This window comes from Pseudophryne corroboree, chromosome 3 (assembly GCF_028390025.1).
Source record: "Pseudophryne corroboree isolate aPseCor3 chromosome 3, aPseCor3.hap2, whole genome shotgun sequence".
NCBI classification, from domain to species: domain Eukaryota; kingdom Metazoa; phylum Chordata; class Amphibia; order Anura; family Myobatrachidae; genus Pseudophryne; species Pseudophryne corroboree.
In genome coordinates, this window is record NC_086446.1 from 43,721,806 (window position 1) to 43,741,089 (window position 19,284).

The 19,284-nt window shown below is 50.1% G+C and overlaps 1 pseudogene; it reads right to left on the reverse strand.

The window, feature by feature from the left end:
* The window catches only part of LOC135057135 (zinc finger protein 420-like), a 108,740-nt pseudogene that overhangs the window by 31,516 nt on the left and 57,940 nt on the right, over positions 1-19,284 (reverse strand).

Genomic DNA, 19,284 nt, shown 5'->3' on the forward strand with positions numbered 1-19,284 from the left:
GAGATACACCAGAGAGTGTGGGGAGGAAACTGGTCAGATATCTGGGCTGGTAACACACAGTGACATGATGTGAGGGGGAGAGCAGTAGTATAATAGGGGCTGATGGCTCCTGATGTATGAGATACACCAGAGAGTGTGGGGAGGAGACTGGTCAGATCTCTGGGCTGGTAACACACAGTGACATGATGTGAGGGGGAGAGCAGGAGTATAATAGGGGCTGATGGCTCCTGATGTATGAGATACACCAGAGAGTGTGGGGAGGAGAATGGTCAGATCTCTGGGCTGGTAACACAGTGACATGATGTGAGGGGGACAGCAGGAGTATAATAGGGGCTGATGGCTCCTGATGTATGAGATACACCAGAGAGTGTGGGGAGGAGAATGGTCAGATCTCTGGGCTGGTAACACAGTGACATGATGTGAGGGGGAGAGCAGGAGTATAATAGGGGCGGATGGCTCCTGATGTATGAGATACACCAGAAAGTGTGGGAAGGAGACTGGTCAGATCTATGGGCTGGTAACACATAGTGACATGATGTGAGGGGGAGAGCAGGAGTATAATAGGGGCTGATGGCTCCTGATGTATGAGATACACCAGAGAGTGTGGGGAGGAGACTGGTCAGATCTCTGGGCTGGTAACACATAGTGACATGATGTGAGGGGGAGAGCAGGAGTATAATAGGGGCTGATGGCTCCTGATGTATGAGATACACCAGAGAGTGTGGGGAGGAGACTGGTCAGATCTCTGGGCGGGTAACACTCAGTGACATGATGTGAGGGGGAGAGCAGGAGTATAAATAGGATTTAATTACCTACTAGTAAATCCTTTTCTCGTAGTCCGTAGAGGATGTTGGGGTCCATATTAGTACCATGGGGTATAGATGGGTCCACCAGGAGCCATGGGAACTTTAAGACTTTGATAGTGTGGGCTGACTCCTCCCTCTATGCCCCTCCTACCAGACTCAGTCTAGAAACTGTGCCCGAGGAGACAGACAACTTTGAGAGAAGAATTTTACACAGATAGTGGCGAGATTCACATCCGCTCAAACATAACAAGGCAAACCAAGCTAACCAGCTTGAAAACTCAGCAACGGCTGAACAATATTACTTACCAAGTAACAAAACAGTACTTAACCAAGAACTAAGCAGTACTGAACGAAGTAACCACTGCAGGATCACGAAGCGCTGGGCGGGTGCCCAGCATCCTCTATGGACTACGAGAAAAGGATTTACCGGTAGGTAATTAAAATCCTATTTTCTCTTACGTCCTAGAGGATGCTGGGGTCCATATTAGTACCATGGGGATGTACCAATGGTCCCAGAACGGGAGGGAGAGCGCGGAGGCTCCTGCAGAACTGCTTAGCCACTGAGGACCTAAAGTTTGGTCAAAGTATTGAACTTGTAGAACTTACCAAACGTGTTCGACCCTGACCAAGTAGCCGCTCGGCAAAGCTGTAAAGCTGAGACACCCCGGGCAGCAGCCCAGGAAGAACCCACCTTACGAGTAGAGTGGGCCTTAACAGATTTTGGACATGGCAATCCTGACATAGAATATGCATGCTGGATAGTGACCCTGATCCAGCGAGAGATCGTCTGCTTAGAAGCAGGACACCCAATTTTCTTGGGATCATACAGGACAAACAGAAAGTCCAATTTCCTGTGACGAGCAGTACTCTTCACATAGATTTTCAGAGCCCTTACAACATCCAAGGACTTTGACGGAATTGAGGAGTCAGTAGCAACTGGCACCACAATAGGTTGGTTGATATGAAAAGCCGACACAACCTTTGGAAGGAATTGCTGATGTGTCCGGAGCTCAGCTCTATCTTCATGGAAGATCAAGTAGGGGCTTTTAAAAGACAAAGCCCCCAACTCCGACACAGGTCCAGCAGAAGCTAAGGCCAACAAAATGACAGCCTTCCACGCGAGAAACTTGACCTCCAACTCCTGTAGAGGCTTAAACCAATCCGATTGGAGGAACTGTAACACCACGTTAAGATCCCAGGGTGCCGTAGGCGGCACAAAGTGAGGCTGGATGTGCAGAACCCCTTTCAAGAAAGTCTGAACCTCAGGGATGGAAGCCAGTTGTTTCTGGAAGAAAATGGATAAGGCTGAAATCTGGACTTTTACAGACCCCAACTTCAGGCCCATATCCACACCTGATTGCAGGAAGAGGAGAAACCGTCCCAGTTGAAACTCCACCGTAGGAAACTTCTTGGATTCATACCAAGATGCATACGTTTTCCAAATGCGATGGTAATGTTACCCTTTCCTAGCCTGTATCAGGGTAGGAATAACCTTGTTCGGAATGCCCTTCCGAAACTAATATCTGGCGTTCAACCTCCATGCCGTCAAACGTAGCCACGGTAAGTCTTGATAAGGGAACGGCCCCTGTTGCAGTAGGTCTTCCCGAAGAGGAAGAGGCCTCGGATCTTCCAGCCGTAGAGCCATAAGATCCGCGTACCAAGCCCTTCTTGGCCAGTCCGGAGCAATGAGGATCGCCTGAACGCTTGTTCTCTTTATGAGTTTTAGAATCCTTGGAATGAGTGGAAGTGGAGAAAACACGTACACTGAATGGAACACCCACGGAGTCACCAGGGCATCCACTGTCACTGCTTGTGGGTCTCTTGACCTGGAACAGTACCTCCAAAGTTTCTTGTTGAGACGGGAGGCCATCATGTCTATTTGGGGTACACCCCAAAGATTTGTCACCTCTTTGAACACCTCCGGATGGAGGCCCCACTCTCCTGGATGGAGATCGTGTCTGTTGAGGAAGTCCGCTTCCCAGTTGTCCCCCCCCGGAATGAAGATTGCCGACAGCGCCAACGCGTGCCTTTCTGCCTTGAGGATGATTCTTGTTACCTATGACATCGCAGCTCTGCTCTTCGTACCGACCTGTCAGTTTATGTAGGCCACCGTCGTTACATTGTCCGACTGCACTTGAATGGCGTCATCTTGTAGAAGATGCGCCGCTTGTAGAAGACCGTTGTATTCGGCCCTTAGTTCCAGAATGTTGATTGGAAGACTGGAATCCAGACCTGACCACCTCCCTTGGAAGGTTTCCCCTTGAGTGACTGCGCCCCAACCTCTGAGACTTGCATCCGTGGTTAGAAGGATCCAGTCCTGAATCCCGGACCTGCGGACCTCTAGAAGGCGAGGCAATTGTAGCCACCACAGGAGTGAAATCCTGGCTTTCGGCGACAGACGTGTCCTCTGGTGCATGTGCAGATGAGATCCCGACCACTTGTCCAGGAGGTCCAGTTGGAAGGACCGTGCATGAAATCTTCCGTACTGAAGAGCCTCGTAGGAGGCAACCATCTTCCCCAGAAGGTGAATGCAAGGATGAACCGATACCCGGGTAGGTTTCAAGACATCCCGGACCATACTTTGGATCACCAACGCCTTTTCCACCGGTAGAAATACCACCTGCACTTCCATGTTGAGGATCATCCCCAGGAAAGACAATCTCCTTGTCGGCTCCAAATGCAATTTTGGAAGAGATTCAGGATCCATCCATGGTCCCTGAGCAGTCGACTCGTGAGAGCAATGGACTGCAACAACCTCTCCCTGGAAGATGCCTTATCAGCAGATCGTCCAGATAAGGGATTATATTCACCCCCTACCTACGGAGGAGGATCATCATCTCCGCCATTACCTTGGTGAACACCCTTGGTGCTGTGGAGAGGCCGAACGGCAGTGCCTGGAACAGATAGTGACAGTCCAACAGCGCAAATCTGAGATAAGCCTGGTGTGGGGGCCAAATCGGAATGTGGAGGTATGCATCCTTGATGTCCAAGGATACCAGAAACTCTCCCTCCTCAGCCCTGAGATCACCGCTCTCAGAGGCTCCATTTTGAACTTGAATTCCCTTAAATAAGGGTTTAGTGACTTCAGAGTCAAAATTGGCCTGACCGAACCATCCGGTTTCGGTACCACAAAGAGGTTTGAATAGTAACCCTGGTTTACCAGAGGAGGTGGAACTGGAACAATTACATCCGCCCTTTCCATTTTGCGAATGGCTTCCTGAAGAATAGCCCTGTCTGACAGCAAAGCTGACAGACCTGATTTAAACAACCTGTGGGGTGGGAGCTCTTGAAACTCCAGTTTGTACCCCTGGGACAAAATATCCTGTACCCAGGGATCCAGATCGGACAACACGCATACGTGACCGAAACGTCTGAGCCTCACTCCCACCTGCCTGTTATCCAGGCAGGGAGGTCCACTGTCATGCTGAGGATTTTGAGGACACAGAGGCAGGTTTCTGGTTTTGTGAACCTGCAGGTGCCGGTTTTTTGGATTTGGCTCGGCCACCTCTGAAGAAAGTGGTAGGAGTCTTGGACTTTTTAGCTTTTGCGGACCGAAAGGACTGCACAAAGGACGTAGAAAAGGGTTTCTTCATCATCTGAGAGGCTGAGGGAAGAAAGGTTGACTTACCAGCGGCTGCCGTGGAGATCCACGCATCCAATGCTTCCCCAAATAGAGCCTGACTTGTGAAGGGTAGGTTCTCCACACTTCTCCTGGATTCCGCGTCTGCAGACCATTGGTGTAGCCAGAGTCCCCTGCGTGCTGAGACAGCCATGGACGACGTCCTTGCAGTCAGATTACCCAGATCCTTCATGGCATCCACCAGGAACCCCACAGAATCCTGTATGTTACGTAAAAACAATTCAATGTCACTTCGATCAATAGATTCGGAGTCCTCTAGTAATGTGCCCGACCACTTTACTATGGCTTTAGAAATCCATGAACAGGCAATAGTGGGCCTTAACGCCACTCCTGAAGCAGTGTATATGGATTTGAGCGTAGTTTCAATCTTGTGGTCTGCCGGTTCTTTCAAAGCGGTAGACCCAGGGACAGGTAACACCACCTTTTTAGACAGTCTAGATACAGAGGCGTCTACTATAGGTTGGTTTTCCCACTTTTTCCTATCATCCTCAGGGAAAGGAAAAGCCACAAGAATCCTCTTTGGGATCTGAAAATTTTTTCTCTGGGATCTTCCCAGGATTTTTCAAATAATGCATTTAATTCCTTAGACCAGGCATGTCCAAACTGTGGCCCTCCAGCTATTTAGAAACTACACATCTCAGCATGCCCTGACACGGCTTTAGCATTCACGGACAGCAAAATTGTGTTAGGGCATGCTGGGATATGTAGTTTCACAAAAGCTGGAGGGCCGCAGTTTGGACATGCCTGCCTTAGATGCAGGGAAGACCAGGGAGGCTTTCTTATTGTCTGTAAAGTAAGCCTCCTTTACCTGTTCAGGTGGTTTGTCAGTAATGTGTAACACATCCCTAATAGCCTCAATCATGAGTTGCACCCCTCTTGCCAGGGAAGCCTCACCCCCCGCAAATCCGTATCACACCGAGTCGGTGTCCGTGTCAACCTGCATAATCTGAGCAAGCGCACGTTTCTTGGATACACCAGGTGAGTTTGAGGTAGTGGGGACAGAACCAGACAAAATCTCCACAGATTGTTTTAAAATCTGTGATTCAGTCTCATAATGTGCAATCCTAGTAGAAATCTGGGATATTCCCTTAATAGAAGCCACCCACTGGGGCTCGGATTCGGAAGGCTGAGTCAAAATATTACATTCCTGGGTACGAGGAATGGATTCCTCTGGAGAAGATACATATTCTGCCACACAAGGGGGGTAATTCCAAGTTGATCGCAGCAGGATTTTTGTTAGCATTTGGGCAAAACCATGTGCACTGCAGGGGAGGCAGATATAACATATGCAGAGAGAGTTAGATTTGGGTGGGGTGTGTTCAATCTGCAATCTAATTTGCAGTGTAAAAATAAAGCAGACAGTATTTACCCTGCACAGAAACAAAATAACCAACCCAAATCTAACTCTCTCTGCACATGTTATATCTGCCTCCCCTGCACTGCACTGCACATGGTTTTGCCCAACTGCTAACAAAATTCCTGCTGCGATCAACTTGGAATTACCCCCAAGACACAGAGTCCCTGGACATGGCTATGTGATAATCAGCATACACACAGGAAAATGTCAGACACAGTTTTCCCCAAGTACCTTTAGAGAAACACAAAGATTGGAGCCAGCACACACAGCGCCCCAGTATACAGTTACAGAGTAATTGCCTGGCGCTGACTGTGTACCTTAATAGATTACACAGTGAAATTACAGCCCCCCCTCTTCTACAACCCCCTGGTACCGTACAGGATAGCTGGAGTCGTGTGGAGGGTCAGCGCTCCCTGTAAGCGTCTCTCAGTGATGAACTGTAGGAAGAAAATGGAGCTAGTGAGCTGCTGGATCCGCTCTGAGAAGCTCCGCCCCCAAACATGGTGCGGCTTCCCGCACCTACAGGATTATACTGGCCTGAGGTAATTTATACTAGCAGCAGAACAACGTCCCTGATTTAGTGACCAGTTTTTTAGGGTATATGCGCTGGCCCAGGGCGCCCCTCACATCGCTGCACCATATGTACGCTGAGCCTCCGGAGCGCAGTGTCAGTACTGCGCTTGCACCCTGATGCCGCCAGTCAGGTCACCGGGGACACACTCACCACCGCAATGTTCTGGCTATGTTCGGGGGTGGCGGCAAGCTGCGGGAGTCAGCGGTCACCTCGGGGGCTAACAATCATCACCCTCAGGAGCTTAATGTCCTGTCAGCGGAGATAGCTGCCATTAACCTCTGAGGGTTGGACACTACTCCCCCCCTAAGTCCAAAGAAGCAGGGAGGCTGTGGCCAGCAGCCTCCCTGTACCTAACATCTTTAAAAAAAACAATAAAACCAGAAAAGCTCTAAGAGCTCCCCTAGCAGTGACCGGCTGCTCCGGGCACATTTTCTAAACTGAGTCTGGTAGGAGGGGCATAGAGGGAGGAGCCAGCCCACACTATCAAAGTCATAAAGTGCCCATGGCTCCTGGTGGACCCGTCTATACCCCATGGTACTAATATGGATCCCAGCATCCTCTAGGACGTAAGAGAAATAGGGGCTGATGTCTCCTGATGTATGAGATACACCAGAGAGTGTGAGGAAGAGACTGTTAAGATCTCTGGGCTGGTAACACAGAGTGACATGATGTGAGAATGAGTGTAGGAGTATAATAGAGGCTGATGGCTCCTGATGTATGAGACACACCAGAGAGTGTGGGGAGGAGACTGGTCAGATCTCTGGGCTGGTAACACACAGTGACATGATGTGAGGGGGAGAGCAGGAGTATAATAGAGGCTGATGGCTCCTGACTAACTGGTCAGACACATTTCCTTTATTAGTTTGGACTGGCAGAGGAAGGTGTAGGAAAAGAGACTGCTGTAGAGACTGAGCAAGGAGAATGCGTGACTATTTCCTGAAATAAGTGATTATTACTCACCTCTGCTGATATCTGTAGGGATTTCCTCCTCCTTACACTGCTGATCACCCCTCACGTACGTCTCTTCTTCTCCCTCTATATTTTCTGCCTGCATATCAGTCACATACGTCTCTTCTTCTCCCTCTATATCTTCTGCCTTCATATCAGTCACATACGTCTCTTCTTCTCCCTCTATATCTTCTTCCTTCATATCAGTCACATACGACTCTTTTCCTTTTGCATATTCTACATTTTTATCAACCACATACTTATGTTCTTCTTCCTCTATATCTTCTACCTTAAAATCAGTCATACCTTCACCCTAATAACCCCAAAAACAACAGTAATAGCATTTTAAAATGAAACAGTATAATATAAGTGTATTAGACACATAGCAGAACTACACGTCATATAGTAAAAATTCACTTTGGTGTATTGGTGAGACCCTAAATCCCACCTACCTGATCCTCCTGTGGGATCCTGTGATTCTCCTCTGTACAATCCTGGGAATACAGAGGACGGGGACATCTCTCTGGGGTAGCTCTGTTACTGGGTCCATCTGTAGGAGACACACAGTGACTGAGTACAGTGTATATATGTGATTATAAGGTGATGTGTGTATATCGGGGCCCCCATACCTGCTCTCCCCTGTACAATACATGACAGTCTCCTCTTACCCAGTGATGTGAGGGGCCGGTGATTCTCCATCATCACGTCCTTATACAGACCCCTGTGTTCCTCTATATACTCCCCCTCCTGCATGGAGAGATAGACAGTGACATCCTGACACCGTATAGGAACCTGACACACACAATGATACAGTCATCACCCAGACACATCCCCTGGTGTTACTGTATAATGTCCCATTCCCAGCAGTCACCTCTCCAGTCACCATCCAGACACGTCCCCTGGTGTTACTGTACAATGTCCCATTCCCAGCAGTCACCTCTCCAGTCATTACCCAGACACATCCCCTGGTGTTACTGTATAATGTCCCATTCCCAGCAGTCACCTCTCCAGTCATCACCCAGACACGTCCCCTGGTGTTACTGTACAATGTCCCATTCCCAGCAGTCACCTCTCCAGTCATCACCCAGACACGTCACCTGTTGTTACTGTACAATGTCCCATTGTCATCACCCGGACACATCCCCTGGTGTTACTGTATAATGCCCCCTTCCCAGCAGTCACCTCTCCAGTCATCACCCGGACACATCCCCTGGTGTTACTGTATAATGCCCCATTCCCAGCAGTCACCTCTCCAGTCATCACCCGGACACATCCCCTGGTGTTACTGTATAATGCCCCATTCCCAGCAGTCACCTCTCCAGTCATCACCCAGACACGTCCCCTGGTGTTACTGTATAATGTCCCATTCCCAGCAGCCACCTCTCCAGTCATTCCCAGCAGTCACCTCTCCAGTCATCACCCGGACACATCCCCTGGTGTTACTGTATAATGCCCCATTCCCAGCAGTCACCTCTCCAGTCATCACCGCGACACATCCCCTGGTGTTACTGTACAATGTCCCATTCCCAGCAGTCACCTCTCCAGTCATCACCCAGACAAGTCCCCTGGTGTTACTGTATAATGTCCCATTCCCAGCAGCCACCTCTCCAGTCATCACCCAGACACGTCCCCTGGTGTTACTGTACAATGTCCCAATCCCAGCAGTCACCTCTCCAGTCATCACCCAGACACGTCCCCTGGTGTTACTGTACAATGTCCCATTGTCATCACCCGGACACATCCCCTGGTGTTACTGTATAATGCCCCATTCCCAGTAGTCACCTCTCCAGTCATCACCCGGACACATCCCCTGGTGTTACTGTATAATGCCCCATTCCCAGCAGTCACCTCTCCAGTCATCACCTGGACACATCCCCTGGTGTTACTGTATAACGCCCCATTCCCAGCAGTCACCTCTCCAGTCATCACCCAGACACATCCCCTGGTGTTACTGTACAATGGGGGTCATTCCGAGTTGTTCGCTCGCAAGCGGATTTTAGCAGATTTGCTCATGCTAAGCCGCCGCCTACTGGGAGTGAATCTTAGCATCTTAAAATTGCGAACGATGTATTCGCAATATTGCGATTACACACCTCGTAGCAGTTTCAGAGTAGCTCCAGACTTACTCGGCTTCTGCGATCAGTTCAGTGCTTGTCGTTCCTGGTTTGACGTCACAAACACACCCAGCGTTCGCCCAGACACTCCCCCGTTTCTCCGGCCAATCCTGCGTTTTTTCCGGAAACGGTAGCGTTTTTTCCCACACGCCCATAAAACGGCCTGTTTCCGCCCAGTAACACCCATTTCCTGTCAATCACATTACGATCGCCAGAACGATGAAAATGCCGTGAGTAAAATTCCTAAGTTCATAGCAAATTTACTTGGCGCAGTCGCAGTGCGGACATTGCGCATGCGCATTAAGCGGAAAATCGCTGCGATGCGAAGATTTTTACCGAGCGAACAACTCGGGATGACCCCCAATGTCCCATTCCCAGCAGTCACCTCTCCAGTCATCACCCAGACATATCCCTTGGTGTTACTGTATAATGTCCCATTCCCAGCAGTCACCTCTCCAGTGATCACCCAGACACATCCCCTGGTGTTACTGTATAATGCCCCATTCCCAGCAGTCACCTCTCCAGTCATCACCCAGACACATCCCCTGGTGTTACTGTATAATGCCCCATTCCCAGCAGTCACCTCTCCAGTCAGCAGCTGAATGATCTTGTTGGTGAGTTCCAGGATCCTCTGGGGCAACACTGTATCACAATTGTGTTATTCCCCCTCTTATATCACTGTACGGTCCCCTCTCCCCTATATAATAATACCACATATCAGTGTGTGCCGGGAGCTGTTATTCCCCCTCATATATCACTGTACGGTCCCCTCTCCCCTATATAATAATACCACATATCAGTGTGTGCCGGGGGCTGTGTTATTCCCCCTCATATATCACTGTACGGTCCTCTCTCCCCTATATGATAATAATACCACATATCAGTATGTGCCGGGAGCTGTGTTATTCCCCCTCATATATCACTGTACGATCCCCTCTCCCCTATATAATAATACCACATATCAGTGTGTTGGGTGCTGTGTTATTCCCCTCATATATCACTGTACGGTCCCCTCTCCCCTATATAATAATACCACATATCAGTGTGTTGGGTGCTGTGTTATTCCCCTCATATATCACTGTACGGTCCCCTCTCCCCTATATAATAATACCACATATCAGTGTGTTGGGTGCTGTGTTATTCCCCTCATATATCACTGTACGGTCCCCTCTCCCCTATATAATAATACCACATATCAGTGTGTTGGGTGCTGTGTTATTCCCCTCATATATCACTGTACGGTCCCCTCTCCCCTATATAATAATACCACATATCAGTGTGTGCCGGGGGCTGTGTTATTCCCCCTCATATATCACTGTACGGTCCCCTCTCCCCTATATAATAATACCACATATCAGTGTGTGCCGGGGGCTGTGTTATTCCCCCTCATATATCACTGTACGGTCCCCTCTCCCCTATATAATAATACCACATATCAGTGTGTGCCGGGAGCTGTGTTATTCCCCCTCATATATCACTGTACAGTCCCCTCTCCCCTATATAATAATACCACATATCAGTGTGTTGGGTGCTGTGTTATTCCCCTCATATATCACTGTACGGTCCCCTCTCCCCTATATAATAATACCACATATCAGTGTGTGCCGGGAGCTGTGTTATTCCCCTCATATATCACTGTACGGTCCCCTCTCCCCTATATAATAATAATACCACATATCAGTGTGTGCCGGGGGCTGTGTTATTCCCCTCATATATCACTGTACGGTCCCCTCTCCCCTATATAATAATAATAACATATTGAATAAGTTACCTCTTGTAGTTATGAGGATCTCCAAAACGGCGGCTGAGGACTCCCTAACTCCGCCCCCTCCTGCGCGTCACTTCTAGAGGACATGACAGCCTATCCTGTATGAGAGACTATTGGAAAATGGCCGCCGCATACATGAGGACACTGATAGTAACAATTATTGGTTACTCTAGTGATGACCTGTGTGATGCAGCTGCCGCTATCTACATGACATCCGGAGTATTATCTGCCGCCTAATTGGCTGCTCGAAGCGTCAATGACAGCACTGACTGGGATGGGGCAGAAGCTGTAGCTATAGAGAGAGTGGGTGGGAGGAGCCAGTAAGACAGCTGTGAGATGCAATTGGCAGATGTGGGGCGAGCGGGAGGGGACAGCTGTGGGGTGGACGTGTCAGTAGGATAATAGGAGGAAGAGCAGCAGGGACAGTAACCATGGCTACAGAGAGACGCCGAGGAGGCCCCGCCCCTCCCCATAGTAACACTGGCTGTCATGTGACTAATGAGGGATATATAATAATCTCCTGACTGTATTAGTACCCAATATGCCCCCCCCCCCCCCCCCCCCCCCGGGCAGTGTCCTGTGTTATTATGTTGTGTCACCTCACTGTACCGCAGGGGGAGTGGCCTGTGGTGTCACCTTACTGTACCACAGGGGAAGCGGCCTGTGGTGTCACCTTACTGTACCACAGGGGAAGCGGCCTGTGGTATCTCCTCACTGTAGTGAAGGGGGGGCAGCCTGTAGTGTCACCTCACTGTACCACAGAGTGAGCGGCCTGTGGTGTCACTGTACCGCAGGGGGAGCAGCCTGTGGTGTCACCTCACTGTACCGCAGGGGGAGCAGCCTGTTGTGTCACCTCACTGTACCGCAGGGGGAGTGGCCTGTGGTGTCACCTTACTGTACCACAGGGGAAGCGGCCTGTGGTGTCACCTTACTGTACCACAGGGGAAGCGGCCTGTGGTATCTCCTCACTGTAGTGAAGGGGGGGGCAGCCTGTAGTGTCACCTCACTGTACCACAGAGTGAGCGGCCTGTGGTGTCACTGTACCGCAGGGGGAGCAGCCTGTGGTGTCACCTCACTGTACCGCAGGGGGAGCAACCTGTTGTGTCACCTCACTGTACCGCAGGGGGAGTGGCCTGTGGTGTCACCTTACTGTACCACAGGGGAAGCGGCCTGTGGTGTCACCTTACTGTACCACAGGGGAAGCGGCCTGTGGTATCTCCTCACTGTAGTGAAGGGGGGGCAGCCTGTAGTGTCACCTCACTGTACCACAGAGTGAGCGGCCTGTGGTGTCACTGTACCGCAGGGGGAGCAGCCTGTGGTGTCACCTCACTGTACCGCAGGGGGAGCAGCCTGTGTTGTCACCTTACTGTACCGCAGTGGGAGCATCCTGTGCTCTCACCATACTATACCGTAGGGGGAGCGGCCTGAGGTGTCACCCTACTGTACTGCAGGGGGAGCGGCCTGTGGTGTCACTGTACTGAGGGGGAGGAGCCTGTGGTGTCACCTTACCGTATTATACCCATCAGACCGCAGTGTCAGAAGTGGTCTCATCAACAGACAACAGAGATATCTCCTGCAGGTAGTCACAGTCACATCAGCAGTTCCTGCAGCTTTCTAGGAGGACATATTGGAGATTGGCAGATGAGTCCTGCTGCACCCACTGAGGGCGGGGAGTCCTCTAGCACTTAGGAACACATCAGAAGAGATGGGATGTGTGTAGCTGGGGTGGAAACCATTTCCCATCCTGCCAGATACTGTAGATGGGGGCAATCAGTGAGATGGGTGGTGGCCCAGAGGCTGGTGGGGCTGGCAGTATTTGGAGGTGGGTTAATCAGTGAGACTGGGCATTATGTCTCTGTAGCTGCCACTAAGGGAGACCAAGTAGACAGGCCCCTCACATCTCTAGTGAGCAACTGAGGTGACAGAATGTAAGGGTATTTAATAGATATTTTTAGAAACACACTGGAAACTGTGGAGAGCGCTCAGTAATAGTGACTGGTGCTGGAGTATCACAGGAACACACTGGAAACTGGAGAGCGCTCAGTAATAGTGACTGGTGCCGGAGTATCACAGGAACACACTGGAAACTGTGGAGAGTGCTCAGTAATAGTGACTGGTACTGGAGTATCACTGGAAACTATGGAGAGCGCTCAGTAATAGTGACTGGTGCTGGAGTATCACAGGAACACACTGGAAACTGGAGAGTGCTCAGTAATAGTGACTGGTGCTGGAGTATCACAGGAACACACTGGAAACTGTGGAGAGTGCTCAGTAATAGTGACTGGTGCTGGAGTATCACAGGAACACACTGGGAACTGTGGAGAGCGCTCAGTAATAGTGACTGGTGCTGGAGTAACACAGGAACACACTGGAAACTGTGGAGCGTGCTTAGTAACAGTGACTGGTGTTGGAGCAACACAGGAGAACACTGGAAACTGTGGAGAGCGCTCAGTAATAGTGACTGATGCGGGAGTAACACAGGAACACACTGGAAACTGTGGAGAGCGCTCAGTAACAGTGACTAGTGTTGGAGTAACACAGAAACACACTGGAAACTGTGGCGAGCGCTCAGTATTAGTGACTGGTAGTGGAGTATCACAGGAACACACTGGGAACTGTGGAGAGCGCTCAGTAATAGTGAAGGGCGCTGGAGTATCACAGGAATACACTGGAAACTGTGGAGAGCGCTCAGTAATAGTGACTGGTGCTGGAGTATCACAGGAACACACTGGAAACCATAGAGAACGCTCAGTAATAGTGACTGGTGCTGGAGTATCACAGGAACACACTGGAAACTATGGAGAACGCTCAGTAATAGTGACTGCTGCTGGAGTATCACAGGAACACACTGGAAACTGTGGAGAGTGCTCAGTAATAGTGACTGGTGCTGGAGTATCACAGGAACACACTGGAAACTATGGAGAACGCTCAGTAATAGTGACTGGTGCTGGAGTATCACAGGAACACACTGGAAACTGTGGAGAGTGCTCAGTAATAGTGACGGGTGCTGGAGTATCACAGGAACACACTGGAAACTGTGGAGAGCGCTCAGTAATAGTGACTGGTGCTGGAGTATCACAGGAACACACTAGGAACTGTGGAGAGCGCTCAGTAATAGTGACTGGTGCTGGAGTATCAGAGGAACACACTGGGAACTGTGGAGAGTGCTCAGTAATAGTGACTGGTTCTGAAGTATCACAGGAACACACTGGGAACTGTGGAGAGCGCTCAGTAACAGTGACTGGTGCTGGAGTGTCATAGGAACACACTGGGAACTGTGGAGAGCGCTCAGTAACAGTGACTGGTGCTGGAGTATCACAGGAACACACTGGAAACTGTGGAGAGTGCTCAGTAATAGTGACTGGTACTGGAGTATCACTGGAAACTATGGAGAGCGCTCAGTAATAGTGACTGGTGCTGGAGTATCACAGGAACACACTGGAAACTGTGGAGAGTGCTCAGTAATAGTGACTGGTGCTGGAGTATCACAGGAACACACTGGGAACTGTGGAGAGCGCTCAGTAATAGTGACTGGCGCTGGAGTATCACAGGAATACACTGGAAACTGTGGAGAGCGCTCAGTAATAGTGACTGGTGCTGGAGTATCACAGGAACACACTGGGAACTGTGGAGAGTGCTCAGTAATAGTGACTGGTTCTGGAGTATCACAGGAACACACTGGAAACTGTGGAGAGCGCTCAGTAACAGTGACTGGTGCTGGAGTATCACAGGAACACACTGGAAACTGTGGAGAGTGCTCAGTAATAGTGACTGGTGCTGGAGTGTCATAGGAACGCACTGGGAACTGTGGAGAGCGCTCAGTAACAGTGACTGGTGCTGGAGTATCACAGGAACACACTGGAAACTGTGGAGAGTGCTCAGTAATAGTGACTGGTACTGGAGTATCACTGGAAACTATGGAGAGCGCTCAGTAATAGTGACTGGTGCTGGAGTATCACAGGAACACACTGGAAACTGTGGAGAGTGCTCAGTAATAGTGACTGGTGCTGGAGTATCACAGGAACACACTGGGAACTGTGGAGAGCGCTCAGTAATAGTGACTGGCGCTGGAGTATCACAGGAATACACTGGAAACTGTGGAGAGCGCTCAGTAATAGTGACTGGTGCTGGAGTATCACAGGAACACACTGGAAACTATGGAGATCGCTCAGTAATAGTGACTGGTGCTGGAGTATCACAGGAACACACTGGAAACTATGGAGAACGCTCAGTAATAGTGACTGGTGCTGGAGTGTCATAGGAACACACTGGGAACTGTGGAGAGCGCTCAGTAACAGTGACTGGTGCTGGAGTATCACAGGAACACACTAGGAACTGTGGAGAGCGCTCAGTAACAATGACTGGTGCTGGAGTATCACAGGAACACACTGGAAACTGTGGAGCGCGCTTAGTAACAGTGACTGGTGTTGGAGCAACACAGGAGAACACTGGAAACTGTGGAGAGCACTCAGTAATAGTGACTGGTGCGGGAGTAACACAGGAACACACTGGAAACTGGAGAGCGCTCAGTAACAGTGACTAGTGTTGGAGTAACACAGAAACACACTGGAAACTGTGGCGAGCGCTCAGTATTAGTGACTGGTAGTGGAGTATCACAGGAACACACTGGAAACTATGGAGAACGCTCAGTAATAGTGACTGGTGCTGGAGTATCACAGGAACACACTGGAAACTGTCGAGAGTGCTCAGTAATAGTGACTGGTGCTGGAGTATCACAGGAACACACTGGAAACTATGGAGAACGCTCAGTAATAGTGACTGGTGCTGGAGTATCACAGGAACACACTGGAAACTGTGGAGAGCGCTCAGTAATAGTGACGGGTGCTGGAGTATCACAGGAACACACTAGGAACTGTGGAGAGCGCTCAGTAATAGTGACTGGTGCTGGAGTATCAGAGGAACACACTGGAAACTGTGGAGAGCGCTCAGTAATAGTGACTGGTGCTGGAGTATCACAGGAACACACTAGGAACTGTGGAGAGCGCTCAGGAACAGTGACTGGTGCTGGAGTATCACAGAAGAACACTAAACTGTGCAGAGCGCTCAGTAATAGTGACTGGTGCTGGAGTAACACAGGAACACACTGGAAACTGTGGAGCGCGCTTAGTAACAGTGACTGGTGTTGGAGTAACACAGGAGAACACTGGAAACTGTGGAGAGTGCTCAGTAATAGTGACTGGTGCTGGAGTAACACAGGAACACACTGGAAACTGTGGAGAGCGCTCAGTAACAGTGACTAGTGTTGGAGTAACACAGGAACACACTGGAAACTGTGGCGAGCGCTCAGTAATAGTGACTGGTAGTGGAGTATCACAGGAACACACTGGGAACTGTGGAGAGCGCTCAGTAATAGTGACTGGCGCTGGAGTATCACAGGAATACACTGGAAACTGTGGAGAGCGCTCAGTAATAGTGACTGGTGCTGGAGTATCACAGGAACACACTGGGAACTGTGGAGAGCGCTCAGTAACAGTGACTGGTGCTGGAGTATCACAGGAACACACTGGAAACTGTGGAGAGCGCTCAGTAACAGTGACTGGTGCTGGAGTGTCATAGGAACACACTGGGAACTGTGCAGAGCGCTCAGTAATAGTGACTGGTGCTGGAGTATCACAGGAACACACTGGGAACTGTGGAGAGCGCTCAGTAACAGTGACTGGTGCTGGAGTATCACAGGAACACACTGGGAACTGTGGAGAGTGCTCAGTAACAGTGACTGGTGCTGGAGTATCACAGGAACACACTGGAAACTGTGGAGCGCGCTTAGTAACAGTGACTGGTGTTGGAGTAACACAGGAGAACACTGGAAACTGTGGAGAGCGCTCAGTAATAGTGACTGGTGCTGGAGTAACACAGAAACACACTGGAAACTGTGGAGAGCGCTCAGTAACAGTGACTAGTGTTGGAGTAACACAGGAACACACTGGAAACTGTGGCGAGCGCTCAGTAATAGTGACTGGTAGTGGAGTATCACAGGAACACACTGGGAACTGTGGAGAGCGCTCAGTAATAGTGACTGGCGCTGGAGTATCACAGGAATACACTGGAAACTGTGGAGAGCGCTCAGTAATAGTGACTGGTGCTGGAGTATCACAGGAACACACTAGGAACTGTGGGGAGCGCTCAGTAACAGTGACTGGTGCTGGAGTGTCATAGGAACACACTGGGAACTGTGGAGAGCGCTCAGTAACAGTGACTGGTGCTGGAGTGTCATAGGAACACACTGGGAACTGTGGAGAGTGCTCAGTAATAGTGACTGGTTCTGGAGTATCACAGGAACACACTGGGAACTGTGGAGAGCGCTCAGTAACAGTGACTGGTGCTGGAGTATCACAGGAACACACTGGAAACTGTGGAGAGCGCTCAGGAATAGTGACTGGTGCTGGAGTATCACAGGAACACACTGGGAACTGTGGAGAGCGCTCAGTAACAGTGACTGGTGCTGGAGTATCACAGGAACACACTGGAAACTGTGGAGAGCGCTCAGGAATAGTGACTGGTGCTGGAGTATCACAGGAACACACTGGGAACTGTGGAGAGCGCTCAGTAATAGTGACTGGTGCTGGAGTGTCACAGGAACACACTGGAAACTGTGGAGAGCGCTCAGTAATAGTGACTGGTGCTGGAGTATCACAGGAACACTGGAAACTGTGGAGAGTGCTCAGTAATAGTGACTGGTACTGGAGTATCACTGGAAACTATGGAGAGCGCTCAGTAATAGTGACTGGTGCTGGAGTATCACAGGAACACACTAGGAACTGTGGAGAGCGCTCAGGAACAGTGACTGGTGCTGGAGTATCACAGAAGAACACTAAACTGTGCAGAGCGCTCAGTAATAGTGACTGGTGCTGGAGTAACACAGGAACACACTGGAAACTGTGGAGCGCGCTTAGTAACAGTGACTGGTGTTGGAGTAACACAGGAGAACACTGGAAACTGTGGAGAGTGCTCAGTAATAGTGACTGGTGCTGGAGTAACACAGGAACACACTGGAAACTGTGGAGAGCGCTCAGTAACAGTGACTAGTGTTGGAGTAACACAGGAACACACTGGAAACTGTGGCGAGCGCTCAGTAATAGTGACTGGTAGTGGAGTATCACAGGAACACACTGGGAACTGTGGAGAGCGCTCAGTAATAGTGACTGGCGCTGGAGTATCACAGGAATACACTGGAAACTGTGGAGAGCGCTCAGTAATAGTGACTGGTGCTGGAGTATCACAGGAACACACTGGGAACTGTGGAGAGCGCTCAGTAACAGTGACTGGTGCTGGAGTATCACAGGAACACACTGGAAACTGTGGAGAGCGCTCAGTAACAGTGACTGGTGCTGGAGTGTCATAGGAACACACTGGGAACTGTGCAGAGCGCTCAGTAATAGTGACTGGTGCTGGAGTATCACAGGAACACACTGGGAACTGTGGAGAGCGCTCAGTAACAGTGACTGGTGCTGGAGTATCACAGGAACACACTGGGAACTGTGGAGAGCGCTCAGTAACAGTGACTGGTGCTGGAGTATCACAGGAACACACTGGAAACTGTGGAGCGCGCTTAGTAACAGTGACTGGTGTTGGAGTAACACAGGAGAACACTGGAAACTGTGGAGAGCGCTCAGTAATAGTGACTGGTGCTGGAGTAACACAGAAACACACTGGAAACTGTGGAGAGCGCTCAGTAACAGTGACTAGTGTTGGAGTAACACAGGAACACACTGGAAACTGTGGCGAGCGCTCAGTAATAGTGACTGGTAGTGGAGTATCACAGGAACACACTGGGAACTGTGGAGAGCGCTCAGTAATAGTGACTGGCGCTGGAGTATCACAGGAATACACTGGAAACTGTGGAGAGCGCTCAGTAATAGTGACTGGTGCTGGAGTATCACAGGAACACACTAGGAACTGTGGGGAGCGCTCAGTAACAGTGACTGGTGCTGGAGTGTCATAGGAACACACTGGGAACTGTGGAGAGCGCTCAGTAACAGTGACTGGTGCTGGAGTGTCATAGGAACACACTGGGAACTGTGGAGAGTGCTCAGTAATAGTGACTGGTTCTGGAGTA